We start from the raw sequence: 22,536 nt of genomic DNA, 5'->3' as shown, positions 1-22,536 counted from the left end.
CCAATACTAAATTGGTGATCCCTTCATGCCTCAGAACATGTCCTAACAATCGATCCCTTCTTCTAGTCAAGTTGTGCCACAAACTTGTCTTTTCCCCAATCCGATTCAATACCTCCTCATTAGTTATATGATCTACCCATCTAATCTTCAGCATTCTTCTGTAGCACCACATTTCAAAAGCTTCTATTCTCTTCTTGTCTAAACTATGTATCGTCCATGTTTCACTTCCATACATGGCTACACTCCATACAAATACTTACAGAAACAACTTCCTGACACTTAAATCTATACTCGATGTTAACAAATTTCTCTTCTTCAGAAACGCTTTCCTTCCCATTGCCAGTCTACATTTTATATCCTCTCTACTTCGACCATAATCAGTTATTTTGCTCCCCAAATAGCAAAACTCCTTTACTACTTTAAGTGTCTCATTTCCTAATCTAACAACCTCAGCATCACCCGACTTAATTCGACTACATCCAATTATCCTCGTTTTGCTTTCGTTGATGTTCATCTTATACCCTCCTTTCAAGACCCTATCCATTCCGTTCAACTGCTCTTCCAAGTCCTTTGCTGTCCCTGACAAAATTGCAATGTCATCGCCAAACCTCAAAGTTTTTATTTCTTCTCCATGGATCTTAATACCCACTCCGAATTTTTCTTTTGTTTCCTTCATTGCTTGCTCAATATACAGATTGAATAACATCGGGGATAGGCTACAACCCTGTCTCACTCCCTTCCCAACCACTGCTTCCCTTTCATGCCCCTCGACTCTTATAACTGCCATTTGGTTTCGAAACAAATTGTAAATAGCATTTCGCTCCCTGTATTTTACCCCTGACACCTTCAGAATTTGAAAGAGAGTATTCCAGTGAACATTGTCAAAAGCTTTCTCTAAGTCTATAAATGCCAGAAACGTAGGTTTGCCTTTTCTTAATCTATTCTCTAAGATAAGTTGTAGGGTCAGTATTGCCTCACGTGTTCCAATATTTCTATGGAATCCAAACTAATCTTTCCCAAGGTCGGCTTCTACCAGTTTTTCCATTCGTCTGTAAATAATTCGCGTTAATATTTTGCAGCTGTGACTTATTAAACTGATAGTTCGGTAATTTTCACATCTGTCAGCACCTGCTTTCTTTGGGATTGGAATTATTATATTCTTCTTGAAGTCTGAGGGAATTTCGCCTGTCTCGTACATCTTGCTCACCAGAGTTTTGTCAGGACTGGCGCTCCCAAGGCCGTCAGTAGTTCTAATGGAATGTTGTCTTCTCCCGGGGCCTTGTTTCGACTCAGGTCTTTCAGTGCTCTGTCAAACTGTTCACGCAGTATGGTATCTCTCATTTGATCTTCATCTACTTCCGCTTCCATTTCCATAATATTGTCCTCAAGAACATCGCCCTTGTATAGACCCTCTATATACTCCTTCCACCTTTCTGCTTTCCCTTCTCTGCTTAGAACTGGGTTTCCATCTGAGTTCTTGATATTCATGCAAGTGGTTCTCTTTTCTCCAAAAGTCTCTTTAATTTTCCTATAGGCAGTATCTATCTTACACCTAGTGAGATAAGCCTCTACATCGTTACATTTGTCCTCTAGCCATCCCTGCTTAGCCATTTTGCAATTCCTGTCGATCTAATTTTTGAGACCTTTGTATTCCTTTTTGCCTGCTTCATTTACTACATTTTTATATTTTGTCCTTTCAACTCCTGTATAGTGTTTCTCATTGTTGTAGCACAACGCTGGTGAGCGTTATCGTGAAATAGCATAACATCACGCAATCTTCTCGCCATCCTTGGATTGCATCTGCAAGACGTCTCGGTTGTTGAAAATAAAAGTCATCAGAGATGTTTACACCTCTGGGAGGCAGTTCGTAGTACACCATAGTGTCGCTGTTCCACCAGCGCGCAGGTCTTTCTGCGAGGAATTACAGCTTTGTTTGGACCCAACCATTCCTTTATTTTTCTAATGTTAGCATAAACAGAACATTTCTCATCTCTATTCAGGATACGAAAGGTCTCTGTTATTCACAAGCCAATTGCTGGCGAGCAAGAAGAGATGCACATACGGCCCACCTGCTGATTTTTCTGATTTTGGTTTAGAACATGTGGTACTGTTACTCCCGATTCTCGAACCTTCCCCATTGCATGCAAATGTCGTACGGTGGTGGATCATTGTGGATGAATGCGTTTAAACGATCTTTATCAAATCCCCAAGGTCTTCCTGAACGTTGAAAGTTTCGAATGTCAAAACAATACTCCTTAAAAAGATAATCCCATTTTGTTCCCGTGTTCTGTCCACTGGCATTATCCCCATACACGGCGCAAATATTTCTTGCTGCCTCCGCTACTGTTACTCCTCTATTGAACTTAATCGGTAGAATATGTCAGAAATGTTCCGATTTCTTCACTTTACACTCTATTTTCTAGTGCCCATTGCTCCGCTCACTATCTCCAAATGACGAAATGACAACACGTAAACTCAAATAGCAACGGTGAACTACAGATAAAAAGAGACAATTGATAAATAAACCCATAGCAACCAGAAATACCATCATCTTAAACAAAAACACCGCGAACTTATGCACCAACGTAATGAGACGCAAAGTGACTGCTGTAAACAGAGATCCAAGTGTCCCCTCTGCGCGCAGAACCCGAAGCCGCTCTGCTCAGACCAAAATCCAAAGCGAAGCTATAAGCGCAGAGCGTGTCAGTTCTATGGATATTTCCCGCGTCTCAAGCAACAACTGTCAATCAGAAAAGTGACATTTTTGTACCGCCGACGAAAAAATTAAGCAGACGCAGCTGCACTCTAACCACCGTAGGAAAAATGCAGTCAAGTGTACTGAGACCCCTCTTTCAGAAACTTGCGTCTGAAAGTATTACGTCACGATTCTCTAGACTTTGGCACACGAGGAAGGCAGTCCACGGCGCGTATGTCATAGCACGTGACACGGCAGGTCTTACAAGTGCTAGCAGCCGTCTCTGGCGGAGACCGAGTAACTATTTCAGACGAGTTTAGTAATTCTTGACTGCATGCATGCAAGTTCTCGATGACACACGAAAAAATTAAGACATTTAGCGGGCAGCTTTTCAATTAAATATTGATTTCCCGTGGGCACTGCGCGTGGGCCAAACGTCCGCGTAGTGTGGGAGACAAGCCTACTAGTGTGACGTCACAAGTTCGTTGCATGGCCTGTATATATCGTTGGCCCCGACTCCCCATGTCTTCCATTTCGAGCGTTTTGCGTGCTGCGTTCTAGGGTGGGAACATAAAAGGGAAAAAGTAGATGAAAGAGAAAAATGGCCTAGATGCTGTACTGGCGGCCGAAGCGTATGACCGTCATTCCCAGGGACTGCCTGTGTCTTTTGGAGAACTTCCGGGATCGGTATCTCCCTATGAAAGTTTTGTCTTAACAGTGGCTCAAAAAACTGGCCGTCTTATTTACCAAATCCTCTTTCCACCAGGGAAACGTTTCGCAGACGTTCTTAGCAGAATAAAATAAAAAATTATTATTACGTAAGACAAAGTTCATTCACTTAAAAGGAAAGAACGTCGAAATTAAAGTGCAGTTTTCTATGTAAATCTTTCTCTTTCAGACAACTGAAGTTTCTCTTCGCCATCGTATTATGCAACGTTGCATTTGTCTGTTTTCGTCTACCATACGAATCGGTTCAAATTCGGCACAATCAGCCGTGAGCTTTGCAGCCAGCTTTGTAGCCAGAAGTCGGCGCCGTAACCAAAGCTTGATATTTAATTACGCCGACATGGACGTTGGGCGCTACCAGTGCCCCCTTTATTTGCGGCAAGTGTATTCTGTGATGAGCCCGCATTCAAGCAAACCGCTGAAGAATACCCAGTATTAGTGCACTGCGACATATTCATGACATTTTGAACTTAGCGCAGTCCACTAAGCGAGAATATTCTATTCTCGGACACACAAACGGAGTTATTCAATGAAGCGGTCAACATGCGACAGAAAGTAATTTCCGTAAGAACGCATTAACATTCTCCGTAGTTGCATTTGTGTTAGATGAGCTGCTTTTTGTTGTTGTCTCTTTCAAGGGAAGAGGATAGAGCGTATAAATTAGAAACGATGTGATTAAACATTTTAATACTGAGGTGGTTTAATTCATTTTAGAGATTCCAATAAATACGTCTAACACTACTTAGTGATGTTTTCCGTTCACACTGAGTAGTTCGCGTCCATAAATTCGTTGTCATTTTATAGTGATTTTGTACGATACTGCCTTTTCTCTATTTATTCTGATGTTCACCCACTGTGCATTTTGTACAAATTACCTAAATATTTCCCTAGGCAGCATTTTCTGAATCGTTCACTTCTATTCAATAACAGAAGAGTTAGCAGTTATTCTATTAAAAAAAGATGTGCATCATAACTCTCAATAAGCAACACATAAATAAATATGTGATTGATTCAGTTAGTGTCAACGAACTTTAACGTTATCATTGTTAATATGTAAAGAATTATATTTTGTATTGCCAAAAACCTACAGCTGAGAAACAGTCCTTCAGCATAGTCTAATAGGTAGTTTACAGAATGAATCTTACATTCTACATCAGTTTGTACGCTGTTTTGAAACTGACCGGTTGACTGAAATTGGGACTCGATCTTGTTCCAAATCTAAGTATTGGTTTCAGATAAAAATTTAGCCACCCCTATAGAAATCATTACAAGCATCATGGGCTTGATAACTGCGTGGACTCGGTTAGGAAGTGGGTCCACATGGTTGCGCAGGTACATTTCATCCCGGTTAAACCACTAACTGAGGATTTGATCGCGCAGTTCCAGCAAATTGCGGGGATGCTTGTGTCGGCGTCCTGCCCGTTGTTCCAATATGTCCCACATATTTTCTGTGAGGTCCACGTCAGGTGATTTTGCAGGCCAGTCGAGATGTAATAGGGTGGGGGTATGTTCAGAAAACCAGTTACATATTCTTTCAGCCCCATGAACTTTGCTGTAGTCGTCTTGAGAAATCTGGGTGAGCAATGTCCTCTTGCACGGTGACCGACTCCAAATGTTCGCTGTATGCAGTTCCCTTCGCAATGTTCTTCCACTAACAGCTTGGGATGGACCTTGACTCACTGCCTGCAGCAATTCCTGCCATGCTTCGAAGTGATTTTGATTGACAAGCCGTGAATCGCCTCTCTGGTCCTTCTGAGTCAGGGTCTTTTCCCGACCATAATATTCTGACATCGTACTATGCTGCCACGTGTGTTAAGCCATTGCGTGTAAACACATTGAACAGTCTTTCGCGAAGCACCAACAAATCCAGCAACGTCACGCACCATATAACCATGGGAACGGCCAGACACTCTGTCACGTCCCTACATTTGCCCATGCTTCCGTACCCTGCTCGCTTGAAACACAAATGTCTCACTAATTGCACAGCCTTGTGTTGTGAATTTCCGCAACCAGCATGTATGGAAAAATGTAAATCCCCAAGCAGTTCAGGAAAGAGCGCATCTATACCGATTCTCAATCAACGTATGGGCAGCCGTACTTGGCGATAGATTAATAGGGCCTCATGTGCTACCATAAAGGTTAACTGGAGCGCATTATCTGGACTTTCTCATTAATGTATTGCCTGTCTTGCTGAAGGCTGTGCCACTGCAGCAACAAAAGAAATGTCGTCCATAGATGATGGCGCACCAGCACACTTTCGTCTCATACTGCACGAACATCTGACGCAGACGTTTCAGGACCGCTGAATTGGCTAGCATAGTGATACGAAGGAGGGGGAGGGGGACGGGTGCCTGGACACCTTGGCCCGCTCTTTCTCCATACCTCTGTCCCGTAGACTTTTGGTACGGGGAAACTTGAAAGAACTGGTCTACGCCACGCCAATCAACGATATGCGGACACTACACGGTCGCGTCTTCGTTGCGTGCCAGCACGTACAACAAGAACTACGAGGGTGAGCAAATTAAAACCTTAAATTTGTAATAACAAATCAAAATTTAGCGCCATTATCCTGTAAGTTAGTAAGCGTGCTACAAACACCTTGCAGAATGGACTATAGGTGGCAGCATAGTGCAGATGCACACATACAGTTGCAGTATCAGTATAAAGATAGCTGCTCCACTTGCGACTGGCACCAGGGAAGAACAGCGTTCTGTTATTCGGTGCCGGCCGCAGTGGCCGTGCGGTTCTAGGTGCTGCAGTCTGGAACCGCGAGACCGCTACGGTCGCAGGTTCGAATCCTGCCTCGGGCATGGATGTGTGTGATGTCCTTAGGTTAGTTAGGTTTAACTAGTTCTAAGTTCTAGAGGAGTAATGACCTCAGAAGTTGAGTCCCATAGTGCTTAGAGTCATTTGAACGATTTTTTTTTAATTTCTTTATTCGGTTTTTGCGTAGTGAAGGCGTGAAATCTATTGAAATTGATCGACGAATGAAGGTTCGGTGCGGTGATGCATGTTTGTCACAGCAGCAAGTCTACGAATGGAGTAGGAAGTTCGCAAATGCGGTGACTGCAGTGGAAGATGCTCCTCGTCCAGGTCAGCCACAACGAGTTGTGACTCCATAGAATATTGCAGCAGTTGAAGCCATAGTGAAAGAAAACTGTCGAGTGACACTGAATGACATTGCAGCACGTTTACAGATTAGTCACGGGTCAGCACACCACACTGTGCATGATGTGCTCCAGTTTCACAAAGTGTCTGCAAGATGGGTGCCACGGCAGCTTACTCCTGAAATGAGAGAACGACGTGTTGATACTTTTGAAGAACTTCTTCGGCGCTTTGAACGAGAAGGTGATGGCTTCCTTGCAAGAATAGTTACTGGGGACGAAACCTGGGTTCACTTCCACCAACCGGAAACGAAGAGAGCGAGGAATGTATGACGCCATTTCTCGATACCAAAACCAAAGAAATTTCAAACAGAACTATCAGCAGGCAAAGATATGCTGACTCTCTTTTGGGACGAAAAAGGCGTCATTTTGGAGCATTACATGCCTAGAGGGACTAATGTCACCAGTGGATCGTACACAGATCTCCTAAAAAATCATCTACAGCCGGCAATCAAGTCAAAGCGACGTTGATTGCTGTCAGCAGGTGTCCTTTTGCAACGTGACAATGCAAGGCCCCACACCGCCCGTACAACAGTTGCAACAACCACAGACCTCCATTTTGAGTGTCTTCCTCATCCACCATACTCACCAGACCTTGCCTCAAGGTATGTCCATATGTTTGGGCCACTCAAAGACGCAATTGGAGGAAAGAAGTTCTGTTCTGATGAAGAGGTACGCTACGCGGTGCATGAGTGGTTGCGCGGGCTAACAAAAGAATTTTTTATAAAGGAATTTATGCACTTTTTAAGTGCTGGAGGGCTTGCATTGAGCGTGGAGGAGGTTATGTTGAAAAGTGATACAGCTTTGTACCACTTCTGCACAATAAATAATATTTTTAAAAAATATTTAAGGTTTTCATTTGACTCACCCTCGTAGGTACACTTCAAAGAGAGCGTCATTCCTTTAGCCAGAGAGCAGAGAGGTGCATTGTCATGAATGGACGCCACGTTGAACACCATCTGTAGACACGTATTTATCTCAGGAAGTAACTTTTCTCAGAAACTATGAATTTCCATTTCTATGAGTACTACCACCTCTTAAAGTATTCTAAACGTGTTTTTGAACACCCTGTATACACTCCACTGCTAGTTCTGCCACCTGCGGTCTATGAGTGGTTGTTGCACGTCGAATGTAGGCGGTGTTGAATTTAATGTGACTCGACCGTGTACGACACAGGTATTAGGTGGCGCAGTCGCTTTCAGTGCGGCGAAACAAGTATGGAGGACGACGAGCTAAGTGGCGGACCACCTCCCTTAGAAGAACCGGGGTTAGCAAGAGGAGGCGCTGTTGTTAGAAGACCGACGTCTCGCAATCGAGGAGATGCTGGAAAACGTGTAACTCAGTCGTGATCAATTTTCAATATTTTTCACATTTTGAAAGTGACAACGCTAAATGTATCACTATGAACGCAGGACAAACGGAAAAAGTAAGAAGAAGACACATGTAAAAACACTACCACCATAAGAGTTAAAGATCCATCCATCACCCGGCTGTGTGTTTAATTTTACTGTGTGTATCATGTGACCCTGACAAAGGAGCAAAACATGAAGGGGCAACATGAATATTCATTACCACCAAAGGACTTGAAGATTCAGCTATCATCGGGCAATATGAGGCTGAGTGTTAGTTTTTGCTGGGTGTTTTACTATGACACAAAAACAAGAGATAAAATCGAGAGGCGAAACATGTAGATTCACTACCATCAAAAGTGTTTAAGATCGGGCAAGGTGAAGCAGAGAACGTTTTGGGGCTGAGATTGTGTGGTGCTAACAGGCTGTGATTAGGGGACAAATAGACACACGAGCATACTACCTAAGACTTCAGACGAAGTTAAGGGAGGCTGTGAAGACGAACCGTCGCAGGAAGCTGTCCAAGGGATTATTTTTACTCAAAATTAACGTTTCAGGTATTTCTGCATAAAGCAGAGTTACACATATTGCTTCTTTCGGCTAGCAAATTTTGCCTCACAATCTTATTCTTCTGATATGGCACCAAGTGACTCCTTCCTCTTTCATCAGATTAAGAAACCATTGCGCGGCAGGCTTTTCCAGAATGACGATGATGCACTTCTCGAGGAGGAGAACCAGACTACAGACTTCTGCAACCAAGATCTCCGCCAAGTCCTCTGTCGCTGCGAAAAATGTCTCACATTCCACCATCATCAAATTTCATGATCACAATGATTTTTTTAGGTGATAATTAAAGTATTCGACTACCTCTCGTATTAGAGAATCAAAGCTTAATGTCCTACGTAATTTTCTGTATTTTCTATCTAAGTGATATACTAGAATGTTTTTTAGGCGAAGAAACTCTCGTCAAATTATGCTTCGGCCCTTTCGTGCGAAAACTTTCTCTCTCTTTCTTTCTTTCTCTCACAACACACATACACACACACACACACACACACACACACACACACACACACACACACATGCACGCACAATTCACGTGCTGTGCGCAGTTTTGTAATTAATTCCCAGTGTCATCAGTAATTACCGCAAGAATGATATGTCAATATAACTCTTCCTCTCATGTTACTCGTTCGTGGGGGCTCGGGATCATTTGTTTAAATATGTCTTCGAATACTAAATTTTTCTTCCATGTCTTTTCTGCCTACATTCGTAAAAAGTAATAAATGAAGAGGAATGTTTTTACGCCTATATCTCGTCATTTCGAATTCGTCTCTCTTTTCCCTTCTATTGCTACCAACTGCATCCTCCCAAAAATATGTTGAACATTTCTTCTAACATTTATTCATATTTAATTTCCTTTCACACCTCGCGTTCTCTCTTGCTCTTGCTCTCCCTCTCTCTCTTTCTCTTACACTCTGGCCTCACTTGTCTTTTACTCCATTCTCCCAAATATAAACAACAAGTCAATCATTTCCTTTTAATGTTTCTCTCTGCCTCACTCCTTTTTTTTTTTTTACTTTCCTCTCTCATTCCTCCAAAAACCTATGAAGCAGTTTCATTTTACATCCTCCATTTCGTTTCCCGTCCTATGGTCTGATAACATCGTTTCGTTATTCCTTTTCTCTCTTCCCTCAGATAAAAGGAACTGTGATATACTTCTCTATATGGTCCATTTTTCTTGCTTGTCAGTGTCTTATTTTGCGCTTCTAGCCACCTCCATATTCCACGCTTCCTGCATTCTTCCATCCTTCCATTCCTCCTTCCCTTCCCTTCTCTCTCTCTCTCTTTCTCTCTCTCTCTCTCTCTCTCTCTCTCTCTCTCTCTCTCTCTCTCTCTCTCTCACACACACACACACACACACACACATACACACACACACACACATTCTCTTCACATAAATTGCACTATTTTCGAATTAATTCGCAACTTCTTCGGGGGATACTGCAAGAACGACATGTCAAATACGACGCTCCCTCTCATATTCCTCGTTGTGGGGGCTCTGCATTCCTATATTGCATAAAAAACGTCATGCTTCGGTGGAAATTAATTAAACTTTTACCTCTTAACTGACTGTTGTCGTCTTCTTCTTGGCAGGAAATATCCGGTCAGTCTCTACTCTCTTCTAGTGCTAACACTTCACGACAACAGAATTTCGTATATATTGTCATCCGGTGTCTTTTTGATTAATAAATAATATTTTTATACAATCATCTTATTTATTTGAAGGACGGTAAGTGTGTCGCCTAGCGCTAGAACACATAGATGCACCTACCTCTACCTCTACCGGAAAAAAACGCAATACCACAAAATAATTAATTTAGAGTAATGAAATGTCGGGAATACATTTGTCTAGGAAAGATACTTAAGTGATTAGTATCGCAAGATCATAGGTGAATAAAAGCGAGTGATAAGGCGTTGAAAATGTGAAATGCTGGTACATTAATAACCGGTGTAACTTTCAATGTTGAATGCAAGCGTGCAAACGTGCATGTATTGTGTCGTACAGAAGTCGGATGTCTTTCGCGGGATGGAGGTCCACGCCTGTTGCACTTGGTCGGTCAACACAGGCGCAGTTGACGCTGTTTGTGTATGAAGCTGGGGTTGTTGTCTCGTGATGTCCTATAAGTTCTCGACTGGGACAGATCTGATGATCGAGTAGGCCAAGGCAACATCTACATCTACATCTACATGACTACTCTGCAATTCACATTTAAGTGCTTGGGAGAGGGTTCATCGAACCACAATCGTACTATCTCTCTACTATTCCACTCCCGAACAGCGACGGGAAAAACGAACACCTAAACCTTTCTGTTCGAGCTCTGATTTCTCTTATTTTATTTTGATGATCATTCCTACCTATGTAGGTTGGGCTCAACAAAATATTTTCGCATTCGGAAGAGAAAGTTGGTGACTGAAATTTCGTAAAAAGGTCTCGCCGCGACGAAAAACGTCTATGCTGTAATGACTTCCATCCCAACTCGTGTATCATATCTGCCACACTCTCTCCCCTATAACGTGATAATACAAAACGAGCTGCCCTTTTTTGCACCCTTTCGATGTCCTCCGTCAATCCCACCTGGTAAGGATCCCACACCCCACAGCAATATTCTAACAGAGGACGAACGAGTGTAGTGTAAGCTGTCTCTTTAGTGGACTTGTTGCATCTTCTAAGTGTCCTGCCAATGAAACGCAACCTTTGGCTCGCCTTCCCGACAATATTATCTATGTGGTCCTTCCAACTGAAGTTGTTCGTAATTTTAACACCCAGGTACTTAGTTGAATTGACAGCCTTGAGAATTGTACTATTTATTGAGTAATCGAATTGCAACGGATTTCTTTTGGAACTCATGTGGATCATCTCACACTTTTCGTTATTTAGCGTCAACTGCCACCTGACACACCATACAGCAATCTTTTCTAAATCGCTTTGCAACTGATACTGGTCTTCGGATGACCTTACTAGACGGTAAATTACAGCATCATCTGCGAACAATCTAAGAGAACTGCTCAGATTGTCACCCAGGTCATTTATATAGATCAGGAACAGCAGAGGTCCCAGGACGCTTCCCTGGGGAACACCTGATATCACTTCAGTTTTACTCGATGATTTGCCATCTATTACTACGAACTGCGACCTTCCTGACAGGAAATCACGAATCCAGTCGCATAACTGAGACGAAACCCCATAGCTCCGCAACTTGATTAGAAGTCGCTTGTGAGGAACGGTGTCAAAAGCTTTCCGGAAATCTAGAAATACGGAATCAACTTGAGATCCCCTGTCGATAGCGGCCATTACTTCGTGCGAATAAAGAGCTAGCTGCGTTGCACAAGAGCGATGTTTTCTGAAGCCATGCTGATTACGTGTCAATAGATCGTTCCCTTCGAGGTGATTCATAATGTTTTAATACAGTATATGCTCCAAAACCCTACTGTAAACCGACGTCAATGATATAGGTCTGTAGTTAAATGGATTACTCCTACTACCCTTCTTGAACACTGGTGCGACCTGCGCAATTTTCCAATCTGTAGGTACAGATCTATCGGTGAGCGAGCGGTTGTATATGAGTGCTAAGTAGGGAGCTATAGTATCAGCGTAATCTGAAAGGAACCTAATCGGTGTACAATCTGGACCTGAAGACTTGCCCGTATCAAGCGATTTGAGTTGCTTCGTAACCCCTAATGTATCTACTTCTAAGAAACTCATCCTAGCAGATGTTCGTGTTTCAAATGCTGGAATATTCCATTCGTCTTCCCTGGTGAAGGAATTTCGGAAAACTGCGTTCAATAACTCCGCTTTAGCGGCACAGTCGTCGATAACAGTACCATCGGCACTGCGCAGCGAAGGTATTGACTGCGTCTTGCCGCTTGTGTACTTTACATACGACCAGAATTTCTTCGGATTTTCTACCAAATTTCGAAACTCTGTAGAGCATGTTAGGTTGTAACAGCTGTATGTGGCCGAGAGTTACCCCGTTGGAAAACACCCCCCAGAATGCTTTTCATGAATGGCAACAATGTCTTCCACTGAGCTCTCGCGTGACACCACTGAAGTCCCAAATGGCGTTGGTTTTTGGGGCTAGTGGAATATGCGCTTCGCCGGCCGCGGTGGTCTAGCGGTTCTAGGCGCTCAGTCCGGAACCGCGCGACTGCTACGGCCGCAGGTTCGAATCCTGCCTCGGGCATGGATCTGTGTGATGTCCTTAGATTAGTTAGGTTTAAGTAGTTCTAAGTTCTAGGGGACTGATGACCACAGATGTTAAGTCCCATAGTGCTCAGAGCCATTTGAACCAATGTGCGCTTCAGGGCTGTTGACTCGGAGCTGTCCTCGAAGTAACAGATTCCTAACAGTTCGTTGTGTCGCTGTGTGCTGTTCAAATTGCTGTCGCAGATGCAGTAAGATGCTGCAAAGCCATACGCGGAACACGATGGTCTGCCTTCTCGCTAGTGCCAAGTGGTCGTCCGAAGGCTGGTCTTCTTTCGACCGTGCATTTTCGTAACCAGCGCTGCCAGAAATCATGTACAGTGGCTACAGTCCTGCCAAGTCTTTCTGTAGTATCGCAGAAAGAACATCCAGATTCTCGTAGCCCTGTTACACGACCTCGTCCTAACTCAGTGTGTTGTTGACAATGGTGTCTTTGTTGTGTTAAGAGCACTGTTGACAAACATTACTCGCCACGTCCAGTCTAAAAGGTAAAGCCCCACAATCGCGTGAGTGGCCTGCTGGGAAGAGGGGACAAATAGAATAGCGTCTCGGCGGCCATACTAGTGGTAAACTTAGGCTCGAACTTTGACTTTATTTACTTCGCCTGTGATTACCATTCGTTTTACTTTGATTCAGATCTCGGCATAATGCCTCAATTAAGTACGTAACTACAAAATAGCTTTTATCTTTTGAAAAAGAAAAAAACACACCGAGTCAATGTTTACCAATTTGTGTTACATACTAAAAGGAATTTTCCATAGGTACAAATTATGTAGTGGTCCCTTACATTTTTCGCAGTTTATCTGTGGTATACTTACATAACATGCATCAAAATACCCAGAGAATTTAATGAAGTTCCACTACAGTCAGTGGCGTAATCAGATTTCGTTAAGCAAATCCACATTTCGGCTATTAAATAGGTTTCCTCAGTTTGTTACCAGAGGAACAAGCTGTCATTCATATGTCAAGCAGTATAGCATTACAAAACTAGTTTTTGTAGCTACATGGCAGACAAAAAGACTTGAAGAAATGTGCATTTTGTAATATACATCGTCTGTATTTTTATTTTACGTCGAAAACTGCATTAAATATGCCAAAGTGCTTCCCCCAACTCACGACTAGACTATCACCTTTTATACTAACCTTGATCTCAGACTGATCTGTAGCGTAGCCAGTCACCATAAACAAGATTTCTATCACAATGTAATCACAATATCAATTTTTGAATATTTATACTTCAGTTTACACCGGATTGTGGTATTTTCACCAATATCTGAGCTATTTTACAGTACCAAAAAATTAAACATTTTGATTACCATGCCCACAGCACTATACAAAAACAGATACTGTTAAAAGGATGCATCTCTTCTGTAATCACAAATGATATGTCCAACTCCCTAGTAAGAAGATACTTGTAGCATGTTCAGCAATTTACACTTTCTGTTATCCATGAATCACAGTATCTACCTCTATGAAAGCTAGACTTACAGCACAAAGCAGTCTTTACTTTCTATTATCCCTGAACAAAAGGAATGCCCACCTCCCTGTGAAGACTATTGAACTTTAGCTGGTGAAACAATATTTTCATTTTTAACTGTATGATTATATCACACTTACCTAGATGTAAGAAATGTCATCCACAGTGAATGAAATAGCGTTTGATGGTACAACAGGAGAAAAATGACTGCTTTTCACAATGAATCAAAGCTCCTATAACATCAAAATTAACACTAATGTTACTGTCAGTTATGACCAGACAGTTTCATTGGAGTCTGCAGTCAGAAATTGCTAACAAACTCCAAGGAAATGCAGTAGGATGTTTGGTAAGACTTAAGGATAATTTTTATGCACAAATAAAATGTTTTTTTTATTTTCAACCATTTCATTATTGATTAAGGAAAACACTGATTTATTAAGGTGCTCATCATTTCTTTGTGGAGGGTAAAATTGTAATTACTTGCTACATGATGCAATCTAATTTTCATGTAGGATGTAATTATGGCCTTGACTTGGAACACAATGATCCTTTCTGGGAGTAAATTGTCTCAGGCATGGACATTTAATTCCGCAAATACATTTAGAGGCTGTAACTTCTCTAGAACTTTAATTTGCACCACAAGTTTAACATTTCCTCTTGGTGGCTTTCCTCCATGTACTGCCTGTAGTACCCTTAAGATAATCTCACACTGAGAACATACTACGACAACACTTCGTCAAGGTATTGTCACATCTCGATTATTTTTCCTTCTTAAAAACTTGCACTTACTATACATCAAATATCATAACTTCCAAAGAGGGATGAAATACATATTGAACACATTAAAACATCTTTCAAATGCTTCGCAACATAACCAGCCATTTACACTACAATATTTCCAGAGTATTCTGTCAGACTGGTGAGTGACTGTATGTAGCCATGGTCCGATACATTTAGATTTCCGTTCAAAGCAGATACTACTCCTATATCAACATCGTTTACCCGACTTCCAGACAATATTACTGGATCAAACCATATTTCTTGAAATATATCCTTACTCCATGACAATAATGGGGTCACAGATTCTGATGCACAATTCCTACGACCTTTACATTTAACTTCATCCCTCACTAATAGTTGCTTATAAGCATAACGGAACTGCAAAGCAGAAGGACTGTTATTCCAACCAAACCTGTCTCTTATCATCAGAAGAACATCTCGACATGATCCTGGCTGAATTTATACATTAACAGATACTTCACGTAACCTCTCTCAACAAGATCAACAAAAAGCCCCCTAATACTTTGAGTGATGCAAAGGAATACAATCATTGCAGTTTTATGTTGTGTTCCTATAGATTTCTTTCCCAGTAATATCTTTCAAAACCAATAAATTTGATTCTGCCTTTGCTAGAAAAGGCTCCCAGATAGGTTTTTGTGAGACCTGTAAAGCTGATCTGTAACTGACTGGAAATTGACTTATTCAGTTGCAAATGTCAAACAGCCTATCGAACATTCCACAAAAATCAGCTGTACCTTTAGCATCTTCAAAGGCATCAGTTTGTAGGTCTTCAGTTAAATGCCTTAGACTTGAGCAGACTGAAGAACTAAGCACTTGTATAGCTAATTTTACTTTAATTTTTTGTATCTGATAGGTGACATGATTCCTTTTTAATCTATTACTTAGAACTAGGCCCTCCTGACACTGTAACTTTTCTAGTGCAACTGTGTTTCCCACCTGATAGCATTTCCACGTACATCTACCATCACCTTCATATCAGAAAATAAACTTCCCACTAATTTCAACACATTACAGGCATCAAGCAATATAAAGACTTTTTCAGAAGTACCAGGATGTAAAAAGTAAGGATGCATATGTCTAACATTTGTAACTATTCCTAATTTTGAGGCAAGTGTAAAATTACTGTTTAGACCAGCAAATGTGAGACCCACACACTTGACATTCACTTCATGTAAGAGTCTGAGTGCATTTCGCACGAACCAAGCTTTTCATAAGAGAACATGCTATCAACTAAAAAATACGCTATTGGAATTTTCCTGTTACTGTTTATGCCCACAACAAGAAGCACTAATGCTGCCTTAAATTCTCCTAACTCTTCATTCTGTACTCCAAAACGTCTATCAACGTAACCAACAAATTGTTTCACATCCCAGTCTAATCTTTTTTAATTGTCATTTCATCAAATGTTAAACAGACATAAACATCACCAATTACCTGCTTTGATCTTTCAGAAATTGGTGAAAATGCTTCAGCAGTAAACCCTGGCTTTCCATTTACAGAATTGTACCAGTGTCTCAGACTATTAGGATGTGGTAATGCTAAGTCTGTGGAATTACGCACATATTCATACGCACGTGGGGAATAAAAATACAGTGTTAAAGAAAATGATATTAGTGTGTCACCGTTCTTCCGCGAGCAAATTCTCCTGAATAATTCTACAGCCACACCTGAAAAGCTCTCTTCAGTGAGGACTGCAGTCCTCTCATTGATAAAATTTTTGTCTTTTAAATCAGTCACAAGCTCTTTTAAACACTTTATTTTCTCTTCTTGTCTTTCATACTACACTTACTTTGCATATAGTTGTTTTCGTATGCTCCTAATCACACAGGCCTTCTTTCTATTATTTCACTACACTGTCTTTTGTATGTCCTTGGACTTTTTTGTAATGAATAAACGTAGTCATTGTAAACAGCGCCAGAACTTGTTGTGAGCTGTGCTGCCATTTCTTGTTCAGCTGTGGTAGTGGAACTAGCTGCTTTATTTGACGTCTTCAATGTTCGTGGTGAGTGTGTATGAAACAGAAGTATTGTACCATATTACTAAAACAGTAAAGTGAGGAACATTATGTTAATTTTTTACTTGTTTGTTTCATGATTTATGATCAGAATAAAATTATGATAATCAATGTATAAGGGTTTAAACATGCAAATAAAACTTCAGAACAATTTGGTGAGTATTTAAACACAAAAATATAGTACATTTGAAACAAACACACACAGTTGTTCAGAACTGTGGTGCATAAACTCAAATCACCTTTTAAAGCTGGTATGTTCACTTTTGAGATACATTTCTTTTTACTTAGTTGGCTATGAATAATATTGTATCAGAATATTTTGCACCTTTCTGAGATGTAGGTGAGGAAAGTGTGCTGAATTGTGTTTTCTTCTTGTATTGAATTTATATTTGTCCCAGAAAATGCATGGAAGAAAGAAAACACAGATCAGTAGAAAGAAGTTGTGAAATCTGTTCAACATTATTCGACAGCCAGTTGCATTTTATAACAATAAAACATTTGCTAACTCATACCTTCTGGTGCCTGCATATCAGTATCTTCAAAAGTTCTACAATTAAAATATGGTTAAAAAACTTACCTTCTGCTGTATATGGTTCGGAAAACGAAAGAGAGATGGAAAAGCCATCTTTCAGCCTAAGGCAATTTACGTAGTTTGCAAGGAAACAACTTTTTTCGAAATGTTCAGAACATAAAAAATGATGTTCTGTTGGTTGGAAACCAGGTTTAACCACTTTCGTAATTGCTGTGGATTTTAAACAGGAAATCTGCCAATAAATGCACGACCATTGTATCAAAATTATGTTATAAACAAAGTTGTCAGGTATGTACAGTAACATACAGAACTTCTAAATATAGCCACGTACCTGTGAGAGGTAATATTGGTTCCTTCCTAGAATTTATTTGTACAATTAAATGCTGCGCAGCTCTTAACCATTTTTCATCTGTAAACTGGAGTATGTAAACTGTACAATTACGAGTAAAAATATCGTGTGCATAAGCCAATGAATGTAGAATGTTCTACGTCTGTCTTTACAAACCACAATAGAATTCAACTCGCCACACTATTATACCCCCCCCCCCCCCCCATGAACCATGGACCTTGCCGTTGGTGGGGAGGCTTGCGTGCCTCAGCGATACAGATAGCCGTACCATAGGTGCAACCACAACGGAGGGGTATCTGTTGAGAGGCCAGACAAACATGTGATTCCTGAAGAGGGGCAGCAGCCTTTTCAGTAGTTGCAGGGGCAACAGTCTGGATGATTGACTGATCTGGCCTTGCAACATTAACCAAAACGGCCTAGCTGTGCTGGTACTGCGAACGGCTGAAAGCAAGGGGAACCTACAGCCGTAATTTATCCCGAGGACATGCAGCTTTACTGTATGATTAAATGATGATGACGTCCTCTTGGGTAAAATATTCCGGAGGTAAAATAGTCCCCCATTCGGATCTCCGGGCGGGGACTACTCAGGAGCACGTCGTTATCAGGAGAAAGAAAACTGGCATTCTACGGATCGGAGCGTGGAATGTCAGATCCCTTAATCGGGCAGGTAGGTTAGAAATTTTAAAAAGGGAAATGGATAGGTTAAGTTAGATATAGTGGGAATTAGTGAAGTTCGGTGGCAGGAGGAAGAAGACTTTTGGTCAGGTGAATACAGGGTTATAAATACAAAATCAAATAGGGGTAATGCAGGAGTAGGTTTAATAATGAGTAGGAAAATAGGAATGCGGGTAAGCTACTACAAACAGCATAGTGAACGCATTATTGTGGCCAAGATAGACACAAAGCCCATGCCTACGACAGTAGTACAAGTTTATATGCCAACTAGCTCTGCAGATGATGAAGAAATTGATGAAATGTATGATGAGATAAAAGAAATTATTCAGGTAGTGAAGGGAGACGAAAATTGTATAGTCATGGGTGACTGGAATTCGTCAGTAGGACAAGGGAGAGAAGGAAACATAGTAGGTGATTATGGATTGGAGCTAAGAAATGAAAGAGGAAGCCGTCTGGTCGAATTTTGCACAGAGCAAAACTTAATCATAGCTAACACTTGGTTCAAGAATCATAAAAGAAGGTTGTATACATGGAAGAATCCTGGAGATACTAAAAGGTATCAGATAGATTATATAATGGTAAGACAGAGATTTAGGAATCAGGTTTTAAATTGTAGGACATTTCCAGGGGCAGATGTGGACTCTGACCACAATCTATTGGTTATGACCTGTAGGTTAAAACTGAAGAAACTGCAAAAAGGTGGGAATTTAAGGACATGGGATCTGGATAAGCTGAAAGAACCAGAGGTTGCACAGAGTTTCAAGGAGAGCATAAGGGAACAATTGGTAGCAATGGGGGAAAGAAACACAGTTGAAGAAGAATGGGTAGCTCTGAGGGATGAAGTAGTGAAGGCAGCACAGGATAAAGTAGGTACAAAGACGAGGGCTGCTAGAAATCCTTGGGTGACAGAAGAAATATTGAATTTAATTGATGAAAGGAGAAAATATAAAAATGCAGTAAATGAAGCAGGCAAAAAGGAATACAAACATCTCAAAAATGAGATCGACAGGAAGTGCAAAATGGCTAAGCAGGGATGGCTATAGGACAAATGTAAGGATGTAGAAGCTTATCTCACTAGGGGTAAGATAGATACTGCCTACAGGAAAATTAAAGAGACCTTTGGAGAGAAGAGAACCACGTGTATGAATATCAAGAGCTCAGATGGCAATCCAGTTCTAAGCAAAGAAGGGAAGGCAGAGAGGTGGAAGGAGTATATAGAAGGTTTATACAAGGGCGATGTACTTGAGGACAATATTATGGAAATGGAAGAGGATGTAGATGAAGACGAAATGGGAGGTAAGATACTGCGTGAAGAGTTTCACAGAGCACTGAAAGACCTGAGTCGAAACAAGGCCCCCGGAGTAGACAACATTCCATTAGAACTACTGACGGCCTTGGGAGAGCCAGTCATAACAAAACTCTACCAGCTGGTGAGCAAGATGTATGAGACAGGTGAAATACCCTCAGACTTCAAGAAGAATATAATAATTCCAATCCCAAAGAAAGCAGGTGCCGACAGATGTGAAAATTACCGAACTATCAGTTTAATAAGTCACAGCTGCAAAATACTAACGCGAATTCTTTACAGACGAATGGAAAAACTGGTAGATGCGGACCTCGGGGAGGATCAGTTTGGATTCCGTCGAAATGTTGGAACACGTGAGGCAATACTGACCTTCCGACTTATTTTAGAAGAAAGATTAAGAAAAGGCAAACCTACGTTTCTAGCATTTGTAGACTTAGAGAAAGCTTTTGACACTGTTGACTGGAATACTCTCTTTCAAATTCTGAAGGTGGCAGGGGTAAAATACAGGGAGCGAAAGGCTATTTACAATTTGTACAGAAACCAGATGGCAGTCATAAGAGTCGAGGGGCATGAAAGGGAAGCAGTGGTTGGGAAAGGAGTGAGACAGGGTTGTAGGCTCCTCCCGATGTTATTCAATCTGTATATTGAGCAAGCAGTAAAGGAAACAAAAGAAAAATTTGGAGTAGGTATTAAAATTCATGGAGAAGAAATAAAAACTTTGAGGTTCGCCGATGACATTGTAATTCTGTCAGAGACGGCAAAGGATGCTGAGGGAATTAGATTAGGAAATGAGACACTTAAAGTAGTAAAGGAGTTTTGCTATTTAGGAAGTAAAATAACTGATGATGGTCGAAGTAGAGAGGATATAAAATGTAGACTGGCAATGGCAAGGAAAGCGTTTCTCAAGAAGAGAAATTTGTTAACATCGAATATAGATTTATGGATCAGGAAGTCGTTTATGAAAGTATTTGTTTGGAGTGTAGCCATGTATGGAAGTGAAACATGGACGATAACTAGTTTGGACAAGAAGAGAATAGAAGCTTTCGAAATGTGGTGCTACAGAAGAATGCTGAAGATTAGATGGGTAGATCACGTAACTAATGAGGAGGTATTGAATAGGATTGGGGAGAAGAAAAGTTTGTGGCACAACTTGACTAGAAGAAGGGATCGGTTGGTAGGACATGTTTTGAGGTATCAAGGGATCACAAATTTAGCATTGGAGGGCAGCGTGGAGGGTAAAAATCGTGGAGGGAGACCAAGAGATGAATACACTAAGCAGATTCAGAAGGATGTAGGTTGCAGTAGGTACTGGGAGATGAAGCAGATTGCACAGGATAGAGTAGCATGGAGAGCTGCATCAAACCAGTCTCAGGACTGAAGACAACAACAACAACAACAACACTATTACCGCTACAATGGCGTCCAGCCGCAAGTTCAAAATATCACTCGACTGCAGCGCCCTCGGGAAGTCTAGTTATTTTTAAGAGATCTTTGCTCAAAGATAACTTACGCGTTACGACAGTTAAAGCGTGTACTGTCCTGATCCCCAGCATCAGAGTGGTTCTACTAGTGTCACTCTTATGTGATAGGCGAGAAATTTGAATAGACATCATGTTTCAGATGTAGAAACAGCCTTCTAATTTTCGTTTCTGTCGCACAACTCCTTCTTGGTGTTACAATATTTTTTGTCAGTGTTTTTGTCTATAAGAATATTTGTTCAAAACAAAAGATAAACGAGAAATTTTAAACGTCATTGAAAATTATTATTATTATCGCAGCTGAAGGTAGCCCGAATCATGTCTTTGCTTTGTTATCGTTGTATAATTGAAACAGTTCGCCGCCTGGGGACGTTATATCCCTCCGGACCTCGAGTTTTCCATTTTCAAATACACCCTTTGACATTCCAGAGGGCCCGCCGATTTGACCCGGAGCAATGCCCGGAATTCATTCTACCCCAAGCCTCGTATCAACTGAGACAACACCCATTTTCATATTAAAGGTAGCATTTCCCGACTCGTGAAGGCAATTATTACTCCGTTCAGTAGGTTATAGGGCACGGGCTGCGCCCCCGGAGCGTCGGCGAAACAGCCGGCTATAGTTCAAAGCGCGTCCGCCGCGCTCCCCGGCGAACATTCGAGAGGAACCCACACACGTACAGAGCACACAGAAAGCTCTGGAACCGCGCCCCACATTGCCGGTAATAGCGCGTCGCCGCTATAGTTCAGAGTTGGCTTAATGTCATATGACCATGGAGGGGGAGCGGCAGGCGGGCCCTCAATCCGCCGGTGGTCAATGTTGGCTGTTTGCCGTCCATGCGGCGGGTAACAGAGCAGCAAATAAAGCACTGTGCTGTAACTGCACTCACTGCAGCTCAACTCGCACGGGAGATGCAACAGGTGCTCTGTCGTTATTCCGACCTCAGTCAGAAACCTCCAACGGTTGAGCAGAATTAGGAAAAGAAATGCTGAGTGGCGCTATAATAAGCATTACTACGAAGGTCACTCCAAAAGAAATGCACACTACTTTTTTGTTAACTCCATCTTTTATTCTACATGTCTTAAAGTTTTACAATGTGTAGATACGTCCTTTAGGAACAATATTTTCATTTCCCCACATACTTTCCATCCCTCTCAACTGCCTTACGCCATCTTGGAAACAGCGCCTGTATACCCGCACGGTAAAA

The sequence above is a fragment of the Schistocerca gregaria genome, chromosome 7 (assembly GCF_023897955.1).
Source record: "Schistocerca gregaria isolate iqSchGreg1 chromosome 7, iqSchGreg1.2, whole genome shotgun sequence".
Lineage (NCBI taxonomy): Eukaryota > Metazoa > Arthropoda > Insecta > Orthoptera > Acrididae > Schistocerca > Schistocerca gregaria.
The sequence above is the reverse complement of the archived record's forward strand: the minus strand, read 5'-3'. Positions refer to the sequence as shown.